Raw genomic sequence first — 19,863 nt, forward strand, 5'->3', positions numbered from 1 at the left:
AAACTCATCCTTTTAGAAACTTGTTTGAGCTGTTGAGAGGAGTAAAAAACCATCAAAAATTTCAATCCTGCATGATTCTACCAAGAAATGTGATTCTTCATTCAAACCGCTGGTTTTTGCTATTGGGCTCTATTGAATAATGAATGTTTTGAATTTTCTCCAAAAGTAAAGTAGTTGCAAACTCATGCTTTTAGAGACTTGTTTGGGCTCATGAGAGGAGTAGAAAAACATCAAAAATTTCAGTCCTGCATGATTCTACCAAGAAATGTGTGTTCATTCAAACCGCTGGTTTTTGATAGTTTGGGCCCTATTGAATAATGAATGTTTTGAATTTTCTCCAAAAGTAAAGTAGTTGCAAACTCATCCTTTTAGAAACTTGTTTGGGCTGTTGAGAGGAGTAAAAAACCATCAAAAATTTCAATTCTGCATGATTCTACCAAGAAATGTGATTCTTCATTCAAAACGCTGGTTTTTGCTATTGGGCTCTATTGAATAATGAATGTTTTGAATTTTCTCCAAAAGTAAAGTAGTTGCAAACTCATGCTTTTAGAGACTTGTTTGGGCTCATGAGAGGAGTAGAAAAACATCAAAAATTTCAGTCCTGCATAATTCTACCAAGAAATGTGTGTTCATTCAAACCGCTGGTTTTTGATAGTTTGGGCCCTATTGAATAATGAATGTTTTGAATTTTCTCCAAAAGTAAAGTAGTTGCAAACTCATCCTTTTAGAAACTTGTTTGGGCTGTTGAGAGGAGTAAAAAACCATCAAAAATTTCAATCCTGCATGATTCTACCAAGAAATGTGATTCTTCATTCAAACCGCTGGTTTTTGATAGTTTGGGCCCTATTGAATAATGAATGTTTTGAATTTTCTCCAAAAGTAAAGTAGTTGCAAACTCATGCTTTTAGAGACTTGTTTGGGCTCATGAGAGTAGAAAAACATCAAAAATTTCAGTCCTGCATGATTCTATCAAGAAATGTGTGTTCATTGAAACCGCTGGTTTTTGATAGTTTGGGCCCTATTGAATAATGAATGTTTTGAATTTTCTCCAAAAGTAAAGTAGTTGCAAACTCATCCTTTTAGAAACTTGTTTGGGCTGTTGAGAGGAGTAAAAAACCATCAAAAATTTCAATCCTGCATGATTCTACCAAGAAATGTGATTCTTCATTCAAAACGCTGGTTTTTGCTATTGGGCTCTATTGAATAATGAATGTTTTGAATTTTCTCCAAAAGTAAAGTAGTTGCAAACTCATGCTTTTAGAGAGTTGTTTGGGCTCATGAGAGGAGTAGAAAAACATCAAAAATTTCAGTCCTGCATGATTCTACCAAGAAATGTGTGTTCATTGAAACCGCTGGTTTTTGATAGTTTGGGCCCTATTGAATAATGAATGTTTTGAATTTTCTCCAAAAGTAAAGTAGTTGCAAAGTCATGCTTTTAGAGACTTGTTTGGGCTCATGAGAGGAGTAGAAAAACATCAAAAATTTCAGTCCTGCATGATTCTACCAAGAAATGTGATTCTTCATTCAAAACCTGATTTTTGCTATTGGGCTCTATTGAATAATGAATGTTTTGAATTTTCTCCAAAAGTAAAGTAGTTGCAAACTCATGCTTTTAGAGACTTGTTTGGGCTCATGAGAGGAGTAGAAAAACATCAAAAATTTCAGTCCTGCATGATTCTACCAAGAAATGTGTGTTCATTCAAACCGCTGGTTTTTGATAGTTTGGGCCCTATTGAATAATGAATGTTTTGAATTTTCTCCAAAAGTAAAGTAGTTGCAAACTCATCCTTTTAGAAACTTGCTTGGGCTGTTGAGAGGAGTAAAAAAACATCAAAAATTTCAATCCTGCATGATTTTACCAAGAAATGTGATTCTTCATTCAAAACCTGATTTTTGCCATTGGGCTCTATTGAATAGTGAATGTTTTGAATTTTCTCCAAAAGTAAAGTAGTTGCAAAGTCATGATTTTAGAGACTTGTTTGGGCTCATGAGAGGAGTAGAAAAACATCAAAAATTTCAGTCCTGCATGATTCTATCAAGAAATGTGATTCTTCATTCAAAACCTGATTTTTGCTATTGGGCTCTATTGAATAATGAATGTTTTGAATTTTCTCCAAAAGTAAAGTAGTTGCAAACTCATCCTTTTAGAAACTTGTTTGGGCTGTTGAGAGGAGTAAAAAACCATCAAAAATTTCAATCCTGCATGATTCTACCAAGAAATGTGATTCTTCATTCAAAACGCTGGTTTTTGCTATTGGGCTCTATTGAATAATGAATGTTTTGAATTTTCTCCAAAAGTAAAGTAGTTGCAAACTCATGCTTTTAGAGACTTGTTTGGGCTCATGAGAGGAGTAGAAAAACATCAAAAATTTCAGTCCTGCATGATTCTACCAAGAAATGTGTGTTCATTGAAACCGCTGGTGTTTGATAGTTTGGGCCCTATTGAATAATGAATGTTTTGAATTTTCTCCAAAAGTAAAGTAGTTGCAAACTCATCCTTTTAGAAACTTGTTTGGGCTGTTGAGAGGAGTAAAAAACCATCAAAAATTTCAATCCTGCATGATTTTACCAAGAAATGTGATTCTTCATTCAAAACCTGATTTTTGCTATTGGGCTCTATTGAATAGTGAATGTTTTGAATTTTCTCCAAAAGTAAAGTAGTTGCACACTCATGCTTTTAGAGACTTGTTTGGGCTCATGAGAGGAGTAGAAAAACATCAAAAATTTCAGTCCTGCATGATTCTACCAAGAAATGTGTGTTCATTGAAACCGCTGGTTTTTGATAGTTTGGGCCCTATTGAATAATGAATGTTTTGAATTTTCTCCAAAAGTAAAGTAGTTGCAAACTCATCCTTTTAGAAACTTGTTTGGGCTGTTGAGAGGAGTAAAAAACCATCAAAAATTTCAATCCTGCATGATTCTACCAAGAAATGTGATTCTTCATTCAAAACGCTGGTTTTTGCTATTGGGCTCTAATGAATAATGAATGTTTTGAATTTTCTCCAAAAGTAAAGTAGTTGCAAACTCATGCTTTTAGAAACTTGTTTGGGCTCATGAGAGGAGTAGAAAAACATCAAAAATTTCAGTCCTGCATGATTCTACCAAGAAATGTGTGTTCATTCAAACCGCTGGTTTTTGATAGTTTGGGCCCTATTGAATAATGAATGTTTTGAATTTTCTCCAAAAGTAAAGTAGTTGCAAACTCATCCTTTTAGAAACTTGTTTGAGCTGTTGAGAGGAGTAAAAAACCATCAAAAATTTCAATCCTGCATGATTCTACCAAGAAATGTGATTCTTCATTCAAACCGCTGGTTTTTGCTATTGGGCTCTATTGAATAATGAATGTTTTGAATTTTCTCCAAAAGTAAAGTAGTTGCAAACTCATGCTTTTAGAGACTTGTTTGGGCTCATGAGAGGAGTAGAAAAACATCAAAAATTTCAGTCCTGCATGATTCTACCAAGAAATGTGTGTTCATTCAAACCGCTGGTTTTTGATAGTTTGGGCCCTATTGAATAATGAATGTTTTGAATTTTCTCCAAAAGTAAAGTAGTTGCAAACTCATCCTTTTAGAAACTTGCTTGGGCTGTTGAGAGGAGTAAAAAACCATCAAAAATTTCAATCCTGCATGATTTTAGCAAGAAATGTGATTCTTCATTCAAAACCTGATTTTTGCTATTGGGCTGTATTGAATAGTGAATGTTTTGAATTTTCTCCAAAAGTAAAGTAGTTGCAAACTCATCCTTTTAGAGACTTGTTTGGGCTCATGAGAGGAGTAGAAAAACATCAAAAATTTCAGTCCTGCACGATTCTACCAAGAAATGTGTGTTCATTCAAACCGCTGGCTTTTGATATTTTGGGCCCTATTGAATAATGAATGTTTTGAATTTTCTCCAAAAGTAAAGTAGTTGCAAACTCATCCTTTTAGAAACTTGTTTGGGCTGTTGAGAGGAGTAAAAAACCATCAAAAATTTCAATCCTGCATGATTCTACCAAGAAATGTGATTCTTCATTCAAAACGCTGGTTTTTGCTATTGGGCTCTAATGAATAATGAATGTTTTGAATTTTCTCCAAAAGTAAAGTAGTTGCAAACTCATGCTTTTAGAAACTTGTTTGGGCTCATGAGAGGAGTAGAAAAACATCAAAAATTTCAGTCCTGCATGATTCTACCAAGAAATGTGTGTTCATTCAAACCGCTGGTTTTTGATAGTTTGGGCCCTATTGAATAATGAATGTTTTGAATTTTCTCCAAAAGTAAAGTAGTTGCAAACTCATCCTTTTAGAAACTTGTTTGGGCTTTTGAGAGGAGTAAAAAACCATCAAAAATTTCAATCCTGCATGATTCTACCAAGAAAAGTGATTCTTCATTCAAAACTCTGGTTTTTGCTATTGGGCTCTATTGAATAATGAATGTTTTGAATTTTCTGCAAAAGTAAAGTAGTTGCAAACTCATGCTTTTAGAGACTTGTTTGGGCTCATGAGAGGAGTAGAAAAACATCAAAAATTTCAGTCCTGCATGATTCTACCAAGAAATGTGTGTTCATTGAAACCGCTGGTTTTTGATAGTTTGGGCCCTATTGAATAATGAATGTTTTGAATTTTCTCCAAAAGTAAAGTAGTTGCAAACATCCTTTTAGAAACTTGCTTGGGCTGTTGAGAGGAGTAAAAAACCATCAAAAATTTCAATCCTGCATGATTTTACCAAGAAATGTGATTCTTCATTCAAAACCTGATTTTTGCTATTGGGCTCTATTGAATAGTGAATGTTTTGAATTTTCTCCAAAAGTAAAGTAGTTGCAAACTCATGATTTTAGAGACTTGTTTGGGCTCATGAGAGGAGTAGAAAAACATCAAAAATTTCAGTCCTGCATGATTCTACCAAGAAATGTGATTCTTCACTCAAAACCTGATTTTTGCTATTGAGCTCTATTGAATAATGAATGTTTTGAATTTTCTCCAAAAGTAAAGTAGTTGCAAACTCATCCTTTTAGAAACTTGTTTGGGCTGTTGAGAGGAGTAAAAAACCATCAAAAATTTCAATCCTGCATGATTCTACCAAGAAATGTGATTCTTCATTCAAAACGCTGGTTTTTGCTATTGGGCTCTATTGAATAATGAATGTTTTGAATTTTCTCCAAAAGTAAAGTAATTGCAAACTCATGCTTTTAGAGACTTGTTTGGGCTCATGAGAGGAGTAGAAAAACATCAAAAATTTCAGTCCTGCATTATTCTACCAAGAAATGTGTGTTCATTGAAACCGCTGGTTTTTGATAGTTTGGGCCCTATTGAATAATGAATGTTTTGAATTTTCTCCAAAAGTAAAGTAGTTGCAAACTCATCCTTTTAGAAACTTGTTTGGGCTGTTGAGAGGAGTAAACAACCATCAAAAATTTCAACCCTGCATGATTTTACCAAGAAATGTGATTCTTCATTCAAAACCTGATTTTTGCTATTGGGCTCTATTGAATAGTGAATGTTTTGAATTTTCTCCAAAAGTAAAGTAGTTGCAAACTCATGATTTTAGAGACTTGTTTGGGCTCATGAGAGGAGTAGAAAAACATCAAAAATTTCAGTCCTGCATGATTCTACCAAGAAATGTGATTCTTCATTCAAAACCTGATTTTTGCTATTGGGCTCTATTGAATAATGAATGTTTTGAATTTTCTCCAAAAGTAAAGAAGTTGCAAACTCATCCTTTTAGAAACTTGTTTGGGCTGTTGAGAGGAGTAAAAAAACATCAAAAATTTCAATCCTGCATGATTCTACCAAGAAATGTGATTCTTCATTCAAAACGCTGGTTTTTGCTATTGGGCTCTATTGAATAATGAATGTTTTGAATTTTCTCCAAAAGTAAAGTAGTTGCAAACTCATGCTTTTAGAGACTTGTTTGGGCTCATGAGAGGAGTAGAAAAACATCAAAAATTTCAGTTCTGCATGATTCTACCAAGAAATGTGTGTTCATTGAAACCGCTGGTTTTAGATAGTTTGGGCCCTATTGAATAATGAATGTTTTGAATTTTCTCCAAAAGTAAAGTAGTTGCAAACTCATCCTTTTAGAAACTTGTTTGGGCTGTTGAGAGGAGTAAAAAACCATCAAAAATTTCAATCCTGCATGATTTTACCAAGAAATGTGATTCTTCATTCAAAACCTGATTTTGGCTATTGGGCTCTATTGAATAGTGAATGTTTTGAATTTTCTCCAAAAGTAAAGTAGTTGCAAACTCATGATTTTAGAGACTTGTTTGGGCTCATGAGAGGAGTAGAAAAACATCAAAAATTTCAATCCTGCATGATTTTACCAAGAAATGTGATTCTTCATTCAAAACCTGATTTTTGCTATTGGGCTCTATTGAATAGTGAATGTTTTGAATTTTCTCCAAAAGTAAAGTAGTTGCAAACTCATGGTTTTAGAGACTTGTTTGGGCTCATGAGAGGAGTAGAGAAACATCAAAAATTTCAGTCCTGCATGATTCTACCAAGAAATGTGTGTTCATTCAAACCGCTGGTTTTTGATAGTTTGGGCCCTATTGAATAATGAATGTTTTTAATTTTCTCCAAAAGTAAAGTAGTTGCAAACTCATCCTTTTAGAAACTTGTTTGGGCTGTTGAGAGGAGTAAAAAACCATCAAAAATTTCAATCCTGCATGATTTTACCAAGAAATGTGATTCTTCATTCAAAACCTGATTTTTGCTATTGGGCTCTATTGAATAGTGAATGTTTTGAATTTTCTCCAAAAGTAAAGTAGTTGCAAACTCATGCTTGTAGAGACTTGTTTGGGCTCATGAGAGGAGTGTAAAAACATCAAAAATTTCAGTCCTGCATGATTCTACCAAGAAATGTGTGTTCATTCAAACCGCTGGTTTTTGATAGTTTGGGCCCTATGGAATAATGAATGTTTTGAATTTTCTCCAAAAGTAAAGTAGTTGCAAACTCATCCTTTTAGAAACTTGTTTGGGCTTTTGAGAGGAGTAAAAAACCATCAAAAATTTCAATCCTGCATGATTCTACCAAGAAATGTGATTCTTCATTCAAAACGCTGGTTTTTGCTATTGGGCCCTATTGAATAATGAATGTTTTGAATTTTCTCCAAAAGTAAAGTAGTTGCAAACTCATCCTTTTAGAGACTTGCTTGGGCTCATGAGAGGAGTAGAAAAACATCAAAAATTTCAGTCCTGCACGATTCTACCAAGAAATGTGTGTTCATTCAAACCGCTGGCTTTTGATATTTTGGGCTCTATTGAATAATGAATGTTTTGAATTTTCTCCAAAAGTAAAGTAGTTGCAAACTCATCCTTTTAGAAACTTGTTTGGGCTGTTGAGAGGAGTAAAAAACCATCAAAAATTTCAATCCTGCATGATTCTACCAAGAAATGTGATTCTTCATTCAAAACCTGATTTTTGCTATTGGGCTCTATTGAATAATGAATGTTTTGAATTTTCTGCAAAAGTAAAGTAGTTGCAAACTCATGCTTTTAGAGACTTGTTTGGGCTCATGAGAGGAGTAGAAAAACATCAAAAATTTCAGTCCTGCATGATTCTACCAAGAAATGTGTGTTCATTGAAACCGCTGGTTTTTGATAGTTTGGGCCCTATTGAATAATGAATGTTTTGAATTTTCTCCAAAAGTAAAGTAGTTGCAAACTCATCCTTTTAGAAACTTGTTTGGGCTGTTGAGAGGAGTAAAAAACCATCAAAAATTTCAATCCTGCATGATTTTACCAAGAAATGTGATTCTTCATTCAAAACCTGATTTTTCTATTGGGCTCTATTGAATAGTGAATGTTTTGAATTTTCTCCAAAAGTAAAGTAGTTGCAAACTCATGCTTTTAGAGACTTGTTTGGGCTCATGAGAGGAGTAGAAAAACATCAAAAATTTCAGTCCTGCATGATTCTACCAAGAAATGTGATTCTTCATTCAAAACCTGATTTTTGCTATTGGGCTCTATTGAATAATGAATGTTTTGAATTTTCTCCAAAAGTAAAGTAGTTGCAAACTCATCCTTTTAGAAACTTGTTTGGGCTGTTGAGAGGAGTAAAAAACCATCAAAAATTTCAATCCTGCATGATTCTACCAAGAAATGTGATTCTTCATTCAAAACGCTGGTTTTTGCTATTGGGCTCTATTGAATAATGAATGTTTTGAATTTTCTCCAAAAGTAAAGTAGTTGCAAACTCATGCTTTTAGAGACTTGTTTGGGCTCATGAGAGGAGTAGAAAAACATCAAAAATTTCAGTCCTGCATGATTCTACCAAGAAATGTGTGTTCATTGAAACCGCTGGTTTTTGATAGTTTGGGCCCTATTGAATAATGAATGTTTTGAATTTTCTCCAAAAGTAAAGTAGTTGCAAACTCATCCTTTTAGAAACTTGTTTGGGCTGTTGAGAGGAGTAAAAAACCATCAAAAATTTCAATCCTGCATGATTCTACCAAGAAATGTGATTCTTCATTCAAAACGCTGGTTTTTGCTATTGGGCTCTATTGAATAATGAATGTTTTGAATTTTCTCCAAAAGTAAAGTAGTTGCAAACTCATGATTTTAGAGACTTGTTTGGGCTCATGAGAGGAGTAGAAAAACATCAAAAATTTCAGTCCTGCATGATTCTACCAAGAAATGTGTGTTCATTGAAACCGCTGGTTTTTGATAGTTTGGGCCCTATTGAATAATGAATGTTTTGAATTTTCTCCAAAAGTAAAGTAGTTGCAAACTCATCCTTTTAGAAACTTGTTTGGGCTGTTGAGAGGAGTAAAAAACCATCAAAAATTTCAATCCTGCATGATTCTACCAAGAAATGTGATTCTTCATTCAAAACGCTGGTTTTTGCTATTGGGCTCTATTGAATAATGAATGTTTTGAATTTTCTCCAAAAGTAAAGTAGTTGCAAACTCATGCTTTTAGAGAGTTGTTTGGGCTCATGAGAGGAGTAGAAAAACATCAAAAATTTCAGTCCTGCATGATTCTACCAAGAAATGTGATTCTTCATTCAAAACCTGATTTTTGCTATTGGGCTCTATTGAATAATGAATGTTTTGAATTTTCTCCAAAAGTAAAGTAGTTGCAAACTCATCCTTTTAGAAACTTGTTTGGGCTGTTGAGAGGAGTAAAAAAAACATCAAAAATTTCAATCCTGCATGATTTTACCAAGAAATGTGATTCTTCATTCAAAACCTGATTTTGGCTATTGGGCTCTATTGAATAGTGAATGTTTTGAATTTTCTCCAAAAGTAAAGTAGTTGCAAACTCATGATTTTAGAGACTTGTTTGGGCTCATGAGAGGAGTAGAAAAACATCAAAAACTTCAGTCCTGCATGATTCTACCAAGAAATGTGATTCTTCATTCAAAACGCTGGTTTTTGCTATTGGGCTCTATTGAATAATGAATGTTTTGAATTTTCTCCAAAAGTAAAGTAGTTGCAAACTCATGCTTTTAGAGACTTGTTTGGGCTCATGAGAGGAGTAGAAAAATATCAAAAATTTCAGTCCTGCATGATTCTACCAAGAAATGTGTGTTCATTCAAACCGCTGGTTTTTGATAGTTTGGGCCCTATTGAATAATGAATGTTTTGAATTTTCTCCAAAAGTAAAGTAGTTGCAAACTCATCCTTTTAGAAACTTGTTTGGGCTTTTGAGAGGAGTAAAAAACCATCAAAAATTTCAATCCTGCATGATTCTACCAAGAAATGTGTTTCTTCATTCAAAACGCTGGTTTTTGCTATTGGGCTCTATTGAATAATGAATGTTTTGAATTTTCTCCAAAAGTAAAGTAGTTGCAAACTCATGCTTTTAGAAACTTGTTTGGGCTCATGAGAGGAGTAGAAAAACATCAAAAATTTCAGTCCTGCATGATTCTACCAAGAAATGTGTGTTCATTGAAACCGCTGGTGTTTGATAGTTTGGGCCCTATTGAATAATGAATGTTTTGAATTTTCTCCAAAAGTAAAGTAGTTGCAAACTCATCCTTTTAGAAACTTGTTTGGGCTGTTGAGAGGAGTAAAAAACCATCAAAAATTTCAATCCTGCATGATTTTACCAAGAAATGTGATTCTTCATTCAAAACCTGATTTTTGCTATTGGGCTCTATTGAATAGTGAATGTTTTGAATTTTCTCCAAAAGTAAAGTAGTTGCAAACTCATGCTTGTAGAGACTTCTTTGGGCTCATGAGAGGAGTGTAAAAACATCAAAAATTTCAGTCCTGCATGATTCTACCAAGAAATGTGTGTTCATTCAAACCGCTGGTTTTTGATAGTTTGGGCCCTATGGAATAATGAATGTTTTGAATTTTCTCCAAAAGTAAAGTAGTTGCAAACTCATCCTTTTAGAAACTTGTTTGGGCTTTTGAGAGGAGTAAAAAACCATCAAAAATTTCAATCCTGCATGATTCTACCAAGAAATGTGATTCTTCATTCAAAACGCTGGTTTTTGCTATTGGGCCCTATTGAATAATGAATGTTTTGAATTTTCTCCAAAAGTAAAGTAGTTGCAAACTCATCCTTTTAGAGACTTGCTTGGGCTCATGAGAGGAGTAGAAAAACATCAAAAATTTCAGTCCTGCACGATTCTACCAAGAAATGTGTGTTCATTCAAACCGCTGGCTTTTGATATTTTGGGCCCTATTGAATAATGAATGTTTTGAATTTTCTCCAAAAGTAAAGTAGTTGCAAACTCATCCTTTTAGAAACTTGTTTGGGCTGTTGAGAGGAGTAAAAAACCATCAAAAATTTCAATCCTGCATGATTCTACCAAGAAATGTGATTCTTCATTCAAAACCTGATTTTTGCTATTGGGCTCTATTGAATAATGAATGTTTTGAATTTTCTGCAAAAGTAAAGTAGTTGCAAACTCATGCTTTTAGAGACTTGTTTGGGCTCATGAGAGGAGTAGAAAAACATCAAAAATTTCAGTCCTGCATGATTCTACCAAGAAATGTGTGTTCATTGAAACCGCTGGTTTTTGATAGTTTGGGCCCTATTGAATAATGAATGTTTTGAATTTTCTCCAAAAGTAAAGTAGTTGCAAACTCATCCTTTTAGAAACTTGTTTGGGCTTTTGAGAGGAGTAAAAAACCATCAAAAATTTCAATCCTGCATGATTCTACCAAGAAATGTGATTCTTCGTTCAAAACGCTGGTTTTTGCTATTGGGCTCTATTGAATAATGAATGTTTTGAATTTTCTCCAAAAGTAAAGTAGTTGCAAACTCATGCTTTTAGAGACTTGTTTGGGCTCATGAGAGGAGTAGAAAAACATCAAAAATTTCAGTCCTGCATGATTCTACCAAGAAATGTGTGTTCATTGAAACCGCTGGTTTTTGATAGTTTGGGCCCTATTGAATAATGAATGTTTTGAATTTTCTCCAAAAGTAAAGTAGTTGCAAACTCATCCTATTAGAAACTTGTTTGGGCTGTTGAGAGGAGTAAAAAACCATCAAAAATTTCAATCCTGCATGATTCTACCAAGAAATGTGATTCTTCATTCAAAACGCTGGTTTTTGCTATTGGGCTCTATTGAATAATGAATGTTTTGAATTTTCTCCAAAAGTAAAGTAGTTGCAAACTCATACTTTTAGAGACTTGTTTGGGCTCATGAGAGGAGTAGAAAAACATCAAAAATTTCAGTCCTGCATGATTCTACCAAGAAATGTGTGTTCATTCAAACCGCTGGTTTTTGATAGTTTGGGCCCTATTGAATAATGAATGTTTTGAATTTTCTCCAAAAGTAAAGTAGTTGCAAACATCCTTTTAGAAACTTGCTTGGGCTGTTGAGAGGAGTAAAAAACCATCAAAAATTTCAATCCTGCATGATTTTACCAAGAAATGTGATTCTTCATTCAAAACCTGATTTTTGCTATTGGGCTCTATTGAATAGTGAATGTTTTGAATTTTCTCCAAAAGTAAAGTAGTTGCAAACTCATGATTTTAGAGACTTGTTTGGGCTCATGAGAGGAGTAGAAAAACATCAAAAATTTCAGTCCTGCATGATTCTACCAAGAAATGTGATTCTTCATTCAAAACCTGATTTTTGCTATTGGGCTCTATTGAATAATGAATGTTTTGAATTTTCTCCAAAAGTAAAGTAGTTGCAAACTCATCCTTTTAGAAACTTGTTTGGGCTGTTGAGAGGAGAAAAAAACCATCAAAAATTTCAATCCTGCATGATTCTACCAAGAAATGTGATTCTTCATTCAAAACGCTGGTTTTTGTTATTGGGCTCTATTGAATAATGAATGTTTTGAATTTTCTCCAAAAGTAAAGTAGTTGCAAACTCATGCTTTTAGAGACTTGTTTGGGCTCATGAGAGGAGTAGAAAAACATCAAAAATTTCAGTCCTGCATGATTCTACCAAGAAATGTGTGTTCATTGAAACCGCTGGTTTTTGATAGTTTGGGCCCTATTGAATAATGAATGTTTTGAATTTTCTCCAAAAGTAAAGTAGCTGCAAACTCATCCTTTTAGAAACTTGTTTGGGCTGTTGAGAGGAGTAAAAAACCATCAAAAATTTCAATCCTGCATGATTCTACCAAGAAATGTGATTCTTCATTCAAAACGCTGGTTTTTGCTATTGGGCTCTATTGAATAATGAATGTTTTGAATTTTCTCCAAAAGTAAAGTAGTTGCAAACTCATGCTTTTAGAGACTTGTTTGGGCTCATGAGAGGAGTAGAAAAACATCAAAAATTTCAGTCCTGCATGATTCTACCAAGAAATGTGTGTTCATTGAAACCACTGGTTTTTGATAGTTTGGGCCCTATTGAATAATGAATGTTTTGAATTTTCTCCAAAAGTAAAGTAGTTGCAAACTCATCCTTTTAGAAACTTGTTTGGGCTGTTGAGAGGAGTAAAAAACCATCAAAAATTTCAATCCTGCATGATTTTACCAAGAAATGTGATTCTTCATTCAAAACCTGATTTTTGCTATTGGGCTCTATTGAATAGTGAATGTTTTGAATTTTCTCCAAAAGTAAAGTAGTTGCAAACTCATGCTTTTAGAGACTTGTTTGGGCTCATGAGAGGAGTAGAAAAACATCAAAAATTTCAGTCCTGCATGATTCTACCAAGAAATGTGTGTTCATTCAAACCGCTGGTTTTTGATAGTTTGGGCCCTATTGAATAATGAATGTTTTGAATTTTCTCCAAAAGTAAAGTAGTTGCAAACTCATCCTTTTAGAAACTTGTTTGGGCTGTTGAGAGGAGTAAAAAACCATCAGAAATTTCAATCCTGCATGATTTTACCAAGAAATGTGATTCTTCATTCAACACCTGATTTTTGCTATTGGGCTCTATTGAATAGTGAATGTTTTGAATTTTCTCCAAAAGTAAAGTAGTTGCAAACTCATGCTTTTAGAGAGTTGTTTGGGCTCATGAGAGGAGTAGAAAAACATCAAAAATTTCAGTCCTGCATGATTCTACCAAGAAATGTGATTCTTCATTCAAAACCTGATTTTTGCTATTGGGCTCTATTGAATAATGAATGTTTTGAATTTTCTCCAAAAGTAAAGTAGTTGCAAACTCATCCTTTTAGAAACTTGTTTGGGCTGTTGAGAGGAGTAAAAAACCATCAAAAATATCAATCCTGCATGATTCTACCAAGAAATGTGATTCTTCATTCAAAACGCTGGTTTTTGCTATTGGGCTCTATTGAATAATGAATGTTTTGAATTTTCTCCAAAAGTAAAGTAGTTGCAAACTCATGCTTTTAGAGACTTGTTTGGGCTCATGAGAGGAGTAGAAAAACATCAAAAATTTCAGTTCTGCATGATTCTACCAAGAAATGTGTGTTCATTGAAACCGCTGGTTTTAGATAGTTTGGGCCCTATTGAATAATGAATGTTTTGAATTTTCTCCAAAAGTAAAGTAGTTGCAAACTCATCCTTTTAGAAACTTGTTTGGGCTGTTGAGAGGAGTAAAAAACCATCAAAAATTTCAATCCTGCATGATTTTACCAAGAAATGTGATTCTTCATTCAAAACCTGATTTTTGCTATTGGGCTCTATTGAATAGTGAATGTTTTGAATTTTCTCCAAAAGTAAAGTAGTTGCAAACTCATGCTTTTAGAGACTTGTTTGGGTTCATGAGAGGAGTAGAAAAACATCAAAAATTTCAGTCCTGCATGATTCTACAAAGAAATGTGTGTTCATTCAAACCGCTGGTTTTTGATAGTTTGGGCCCTATTGAATAATGAATGTTTTGAATTTTCTCCAAAAGTAAAGTAGTTGCAAACTCATCCTTTTAGAAACTTGTTTGGGCTGTTGAGAGGAGTAAAAAACCATCAAAAATTTCAATCCTGCATGATTTTACCAAGAAATGTGATTCTTCATTCAAAACCTGATTTTGGCTATTGGGCTCTATTGAATAGTGAATGTTTTGAATTTTCTCCAAAAGTAAAGTAGTTGCAAACTCATGATTTTAGAGACTTGTTTGGGCTCATGAGAGGAGTAGAAAAACATCAAAAATTTCAGTCCTGCATGATTCTACCAAGAAATGTGATTCTTCATTCAAAACGCTGGTTTTTGCTATTGGGCTCTATTGAATAATGAATGTTTTGAATTTTCTCCAAAAGTAAAGTAGTTGCAAACTCATGCTTTTAGAGACTTGTTTGGGCTCATGAGAGGAGTAGAAAAATATCAAAAATTTCAGTCCTGCATGATTCTACCAAGAAATGTGTGTTCATTGAAACCGCTGGTTTTTGATAGTTTGGGCCCTATTGAATAATGAATGTTTTGAATTTTCTCCAAAAGTAAAGTAGTTGCAAACTCATCCCTTTAGAAACTTGTTTGGGCTGTTGAGAGGAGTAAAAAACCATCAAAAATTTCAATCCTGCATGATTCTACCAAGAAATGTGTTTCTTCATTCAAAACGCTGGTTTTTGCTATTGGGCTCTATTGAATAATGAATGTTTTGAATTTTCTCCAAAAGTAAAGTAGTTGCAAACTCATGCTTTTAGAGACTTGTTTGGGCTCATGAGAGGAGTAGAAAAACATCAAAAATTTCAGTCCCGCATGATTCTACCAAGAAATGTGTGTTCATTGAAACCGCTGGTGTTTGATAGTTTGGGCCCTATTGAATAATGAATGTTTTGAATTTTCTCCAAAAGTAAAGTAGTTGCAAACTCATCCTTTTAGAAACTTGTTTGGGCTGTTGAGAGGAGTAAAAAACCATCAAAAATTTCAATCCTGCATGATTTTACCAAGAAATGTGATTCTTCATTCAAAACCTGATTTTTGCTATTGGGCTCTATTGAATAGTGAATGTTTTGAATTTTCTCCAAAAGTAAAGTAGTTGCAAACTCATGATTTTAGAGACTTGTTTGGGCTCATGAGAGGAGTGTAAAAACATCAAAAATTTCAGTCCTGCATGATTCTACCAAGAAATGTGTGTTCATTCAAACCGCTGGTTTTTGATAGTTTGGGCCCTATGGAATAATGAATGTTTTGAATTTTCTCCAAAAGTAAAGTAGTTGCAAACTCATCCTTTTAGAAACTTGTTTGGGCTTTTGAGAGGAGTAAAAAACCATCAAAAATTTCAATCCTGCATGATTCTACCAAGAAATGTGATTCTTCATTCAAAACGCTGGTTTTTGCTATTGGGCTCTATTGAATAATGAATGTTTTGAATTTTCTCCAAAAGTAAAGTAGTTGCAAACTCATCCTTTTAGAGACTTGTTTGGGCTCATGAGAGGAGTAGAAAAACATCAAAAATTTCAGTCCTGCACGATTCTACCAAGAAATGTGTGTTCATTCAAACCGCTGGCTTTTGATATTTTGGGCCCTATTGAATAATGAATGTTTTGAATTTTCTCCAAAAGTAAAGTAGTTGCAAACTCATCCTTTTAGAAACTTGTTTGGGATGTTGAGAGGAGTAAAAAACCATCAAAAATTTCAATCCTGCATGATTCTACCAAGAAATGTGATTCTTCATTCAAAACCTGATTTTTGCTATTGGGCTCTATTGAATAATGAATGTTTTGAATTTTCTCCAAAAGTAAAGTAGTTGCAAACTCATGCTTTTAGAGACTTGTTTGGGCTCATGAGAGGAGTAGAAAAACATCAAAAATTTCAGTCCTGCATGATTCTACCAAGAAATGTGTGTTCATTGAAACCGCTGGTTTTTGATAGTTTGGGCCCTATTGAATAATGAATGTTTTGAATTTTCTCCAAAAGTAAAGTAGTTGCAAACTCATCCTTTTAGAAACTTGTTTGGGCTGTTGAGAGGAGTAAAAAACCATCAACAATTTCAATCCTGCATGATTTTACCAAGAAATGTGATTCTTCATTCAAAACCTGATTTTTGCTATTGGGCTCTATTGAATAGTGAATGTTTTGAATTTTCTCCAAAAGTAAAGTAGTTGCAAACTCATGCTTTTAGAGACTTGTTTGGGCTCATGAGAGGAGTAGAAAAACATCAAAAATTTCAGTCCTGCATGATTCTACCAAGAAACGTGTGTTCATTCAAACCGCTGGTTTTTGATAGTTTGGGCCCTATTGAATAATGAATGTTTTGAATTTTCTCCAAAAGTAAAGTAGTTGCAAACTCATCCTTTTAGAAACTTGTTTGGGCTGTTGAGAGGAGTAAAAAACCATCAAAAATTTCAATCCTGCATGATTCTACCAAGAAATGTGATTCTTCATTCAAAACGCTGGTTTTTGCTATTGGGCTCTATTGAATAATGAATGTTTTGAATTTTCTCCAAAAGTAAAGTAGTTGCAAACTCATGCTTTTAGAGACTTGTTTGGGCTCATGAGAGGAGTAGAAAAACATCAAAAATTTCAGTCCTGCATGATTCTACCAAGAAATGTGTGTTCATTCAAACCGCTGGTTTTTGATAGTTTGGGCCCTATTGAATAATGAATGTTTTGAATTTTCTCCAAAAGTAAAGTAGTTGCAAACTCATCCTTTTAGAAACTTGTTTGGGCTGTTGAGAGGAGTAAAAAACCATCAACAATTTCAATCCTGCATGATTTTACCAAGAAATGTGATTCTTCATTCAAAACCTGATTTTTGCTATTGGGCTCTATTGAATAGTGAATGTTTTGAATTTTCTCCAAAAGTAAAGTAGTTGCAAACTCATGCTTTTAGAGACTTGTTTGGGCTCATGAGAGGAGTAGAAAGACATCAAAAATTTCAGTCCTGCATGATTCTACCAAGAAATGTGATTCTTCATTCAAAACCTGATTTTTGCTATTGGGCTCTATTGAATAATGAATGTTTTGAATTTTCTCCAAAAGTAAAGTAGTTGCAAACTCATCCTTTTAGAAACTTGTTTGGGCTCATGAGAGGAGTAGAAAAACATCAAAAATTTCAGTCCTGCATGATTCTACCAAGAAATGTGTGTTCATTCAAACCGCTGGTTTTTGATAGTTTGGGCCCTATTGAATAATGAATGTTTTGAATTTTCTCCAAATGTAAAGTAGTTGCAAACTCATCCTTTTAGAAACTTGTTTGGGCTGTTGAGAGGAGTAAAAAACCATCAAAAATTTCAATCCTGCATGATTTTACCAAGAAATGTGATTCTTCATTCAAAACCTGATTTTTGCTATTGGGCTCTATTGAATAGTGAATGTTTTGAATTTTCTCCAAAAGTAAAGTAGTTGCAAACTCATGCTTTTAGAGACTTGTTTGGGCTCATGAGAGGAGTAGAAAAACATCAAAAATTTCAGTCCTGCATGATTCTATCAAGAAATGTGTGTTCATTGAAACCGCTGGTTTTTGATAGTTTGGGCCCTATTGAATAATGAATGTTTTGAATTTTCTCCAAAAGTAAAGTAGTTGCAAACTCATCCTTTTAGAAACTTGTTTGGGCTGTTGAGAGGAGTAAAAAACCATCAAAAATTTCAATCCTGCATGATTCTACCAAGAAATGTGATTCTTCATTCAAAACGCTGGTTTTTGCTATTGGGCTCTATTGAATAATGAATGTTTTGAATTTTCTCCAAAAGTAAAGTAGTTGCAAACTCATGCTTTTAGAGACTTGTTTGGGCTCATGAGAGGAGTAGAAAAACATCAAAAATTTCAGTCCTGCATGATTCTACCAAGAAATGTGTGTTCATTGAAACCGCTGGTTTTTGATAGTTTGGGCCCTATTGAATAATGAATGTTTTGAATTTTCTCCAAAAGTAAAGTAGTTGCAAACTCATCCTTTTAGAAACTTGTTTGGGCTGTTGAGAGGAGTAAAAAACCATCAAAAATTTCAATCCTGCATGATTTTACCAAGAAATGTGATTCTTCATTCAAAACCTGATTTTTGCTATTGGGCTCTATTGAATAGTGAATGTTTTGAATTTTCTCCAAAAGTAAAGTAGTTGCAAACTCATGCTTTTAGAGACTTGTTTGGGCTCATGAGAGTAGAAAAACATCAAAAATTTCAGTCCTGCATGATTCTACCAAGAAATGTGTGTTCATTCAAACCGCTGGTTTTTGATAGTTTGGGCCCTATTGAATAATGAATGTTTTGAATTTTCTCCAAAAGTAAAGTAGTTGCAAACTCATCCTTTTAGAAACTTGCTTGGGCTGTTGAGAGGAGTAAAAAACCATCAAAAATTTCAATCCTGCATGATTTTACCAAGAAATGTGAATCTTCATTCAAAACCTGATTTTTGCTATTGGGCTCTATTGAATAGTGAATGTTTTGAATTTTCTCCAAAAGTAAAGTAGTTGCAAAGTCATGATTTTAGAGACTTGTTTGGGCTCATGAGAGGAGTAGAAAAACATCAAAAATTTCAGTCCTGCATGATTCTACCAAGAAATGTGATTCTTCATTCAAAACCTGATTTTTGCTATTGGGCTCTATTGAATAATGAATGTTTTGAATTTTCTCCAAAAGTAAAGTAGTTGCAAACTCATCCTTTTAGAAACTTGTTTGGGCTGTTGAGAGGAGTAAAAAACCATCAAAAATTTCAATCCTGCATGATTCTACCAAGAAATGTGATTCTTCATTCAAAACCTGATTTTTGCTATTGGGCTCTATTGAATAATGAATGTTTTGAATTTTCTCCAAAAGTAAAGTAGTTGCAAACTCATGCTTTTAGAGACTTGTTTGGGCTCATGAGAGGAGTAGAAAAACATCAAAAATTTCAGTCCTGCATGATTCTACCAAGAAATGTGTGTTCATTGAAACCGCTGGTTTTTGATAGTTTGGGCCCTATTGAATAATGAATGTTTTGAATTTTCTCCAAAAGTAAAGTAGTTGCAAACTCATCCTTTTAGAAACTTGTTTGGGCTGTTGAGAGGAGTAAAAAACCATCAACAATTTCAATCCTGCATGATTTTACCAAGAAATGTGATTCTTCATTCAAAACCTGATTTTTGCTATTGGGCTCTATTGAATAGTGAATGTTTTGAATTTTCTCCAAAAGTAAAGTAGTTGCAAACTCATGCTTTTAGAGACTTGTTTGGGCTCATGAGAGGAGTAGAAAAACATCAAAAATTTCAGTCCTGCATGATTCTACCAAGAAACGTGTGTTCATTCAAACCGCTGGTTTTTGATAGTTTGGGCCCTATTGAATAATGAATGTTTTGAATTTTCTCCAAAAGTAAAGTAGTTGCAAACTCATCCTTTTAGAAACTTGTTTGGGCTGTTGAGAGGAGTAAAAAACCATCAAAAATTTCAATCCTGCATGATTCTACCAAGAAATGTGATTCTTCATTCAAAACGCTGGTTTTTGCTATTGGGCTCTATTGAATAATGAATGTTTTGAATTTTCTCCAAAAGTAAAGTAGTTGCAAACTCATCCTTTAAGAAACTTGTTTGGGCTGTTGAGAGGAGTAAAAAAACATCAAAAATTTCAATCCTGCATGATTTTACCAAGAAATGTGATTCTTCATTCAAAACCTGATTTTGGCTATTGGGCTCTATTGAATAGTGAATGTTTTG

Source organism: Dendrobates tinctorius, unplaced genomic scaffold (assembly GCF_039654945.1).
Source record: "Dendrobates tinctorius isolate UK_male_01 unplaced genomic scaffold, ASM3965494v1 ptg000109l, whole genome shotgun sequence".
Lineage (NCBI taxonomy): Eukaryota > Metazoa > Chordata > Amphibia > Anura > Dendrobatidae > Dendrobates > Dendrobates tinctorius.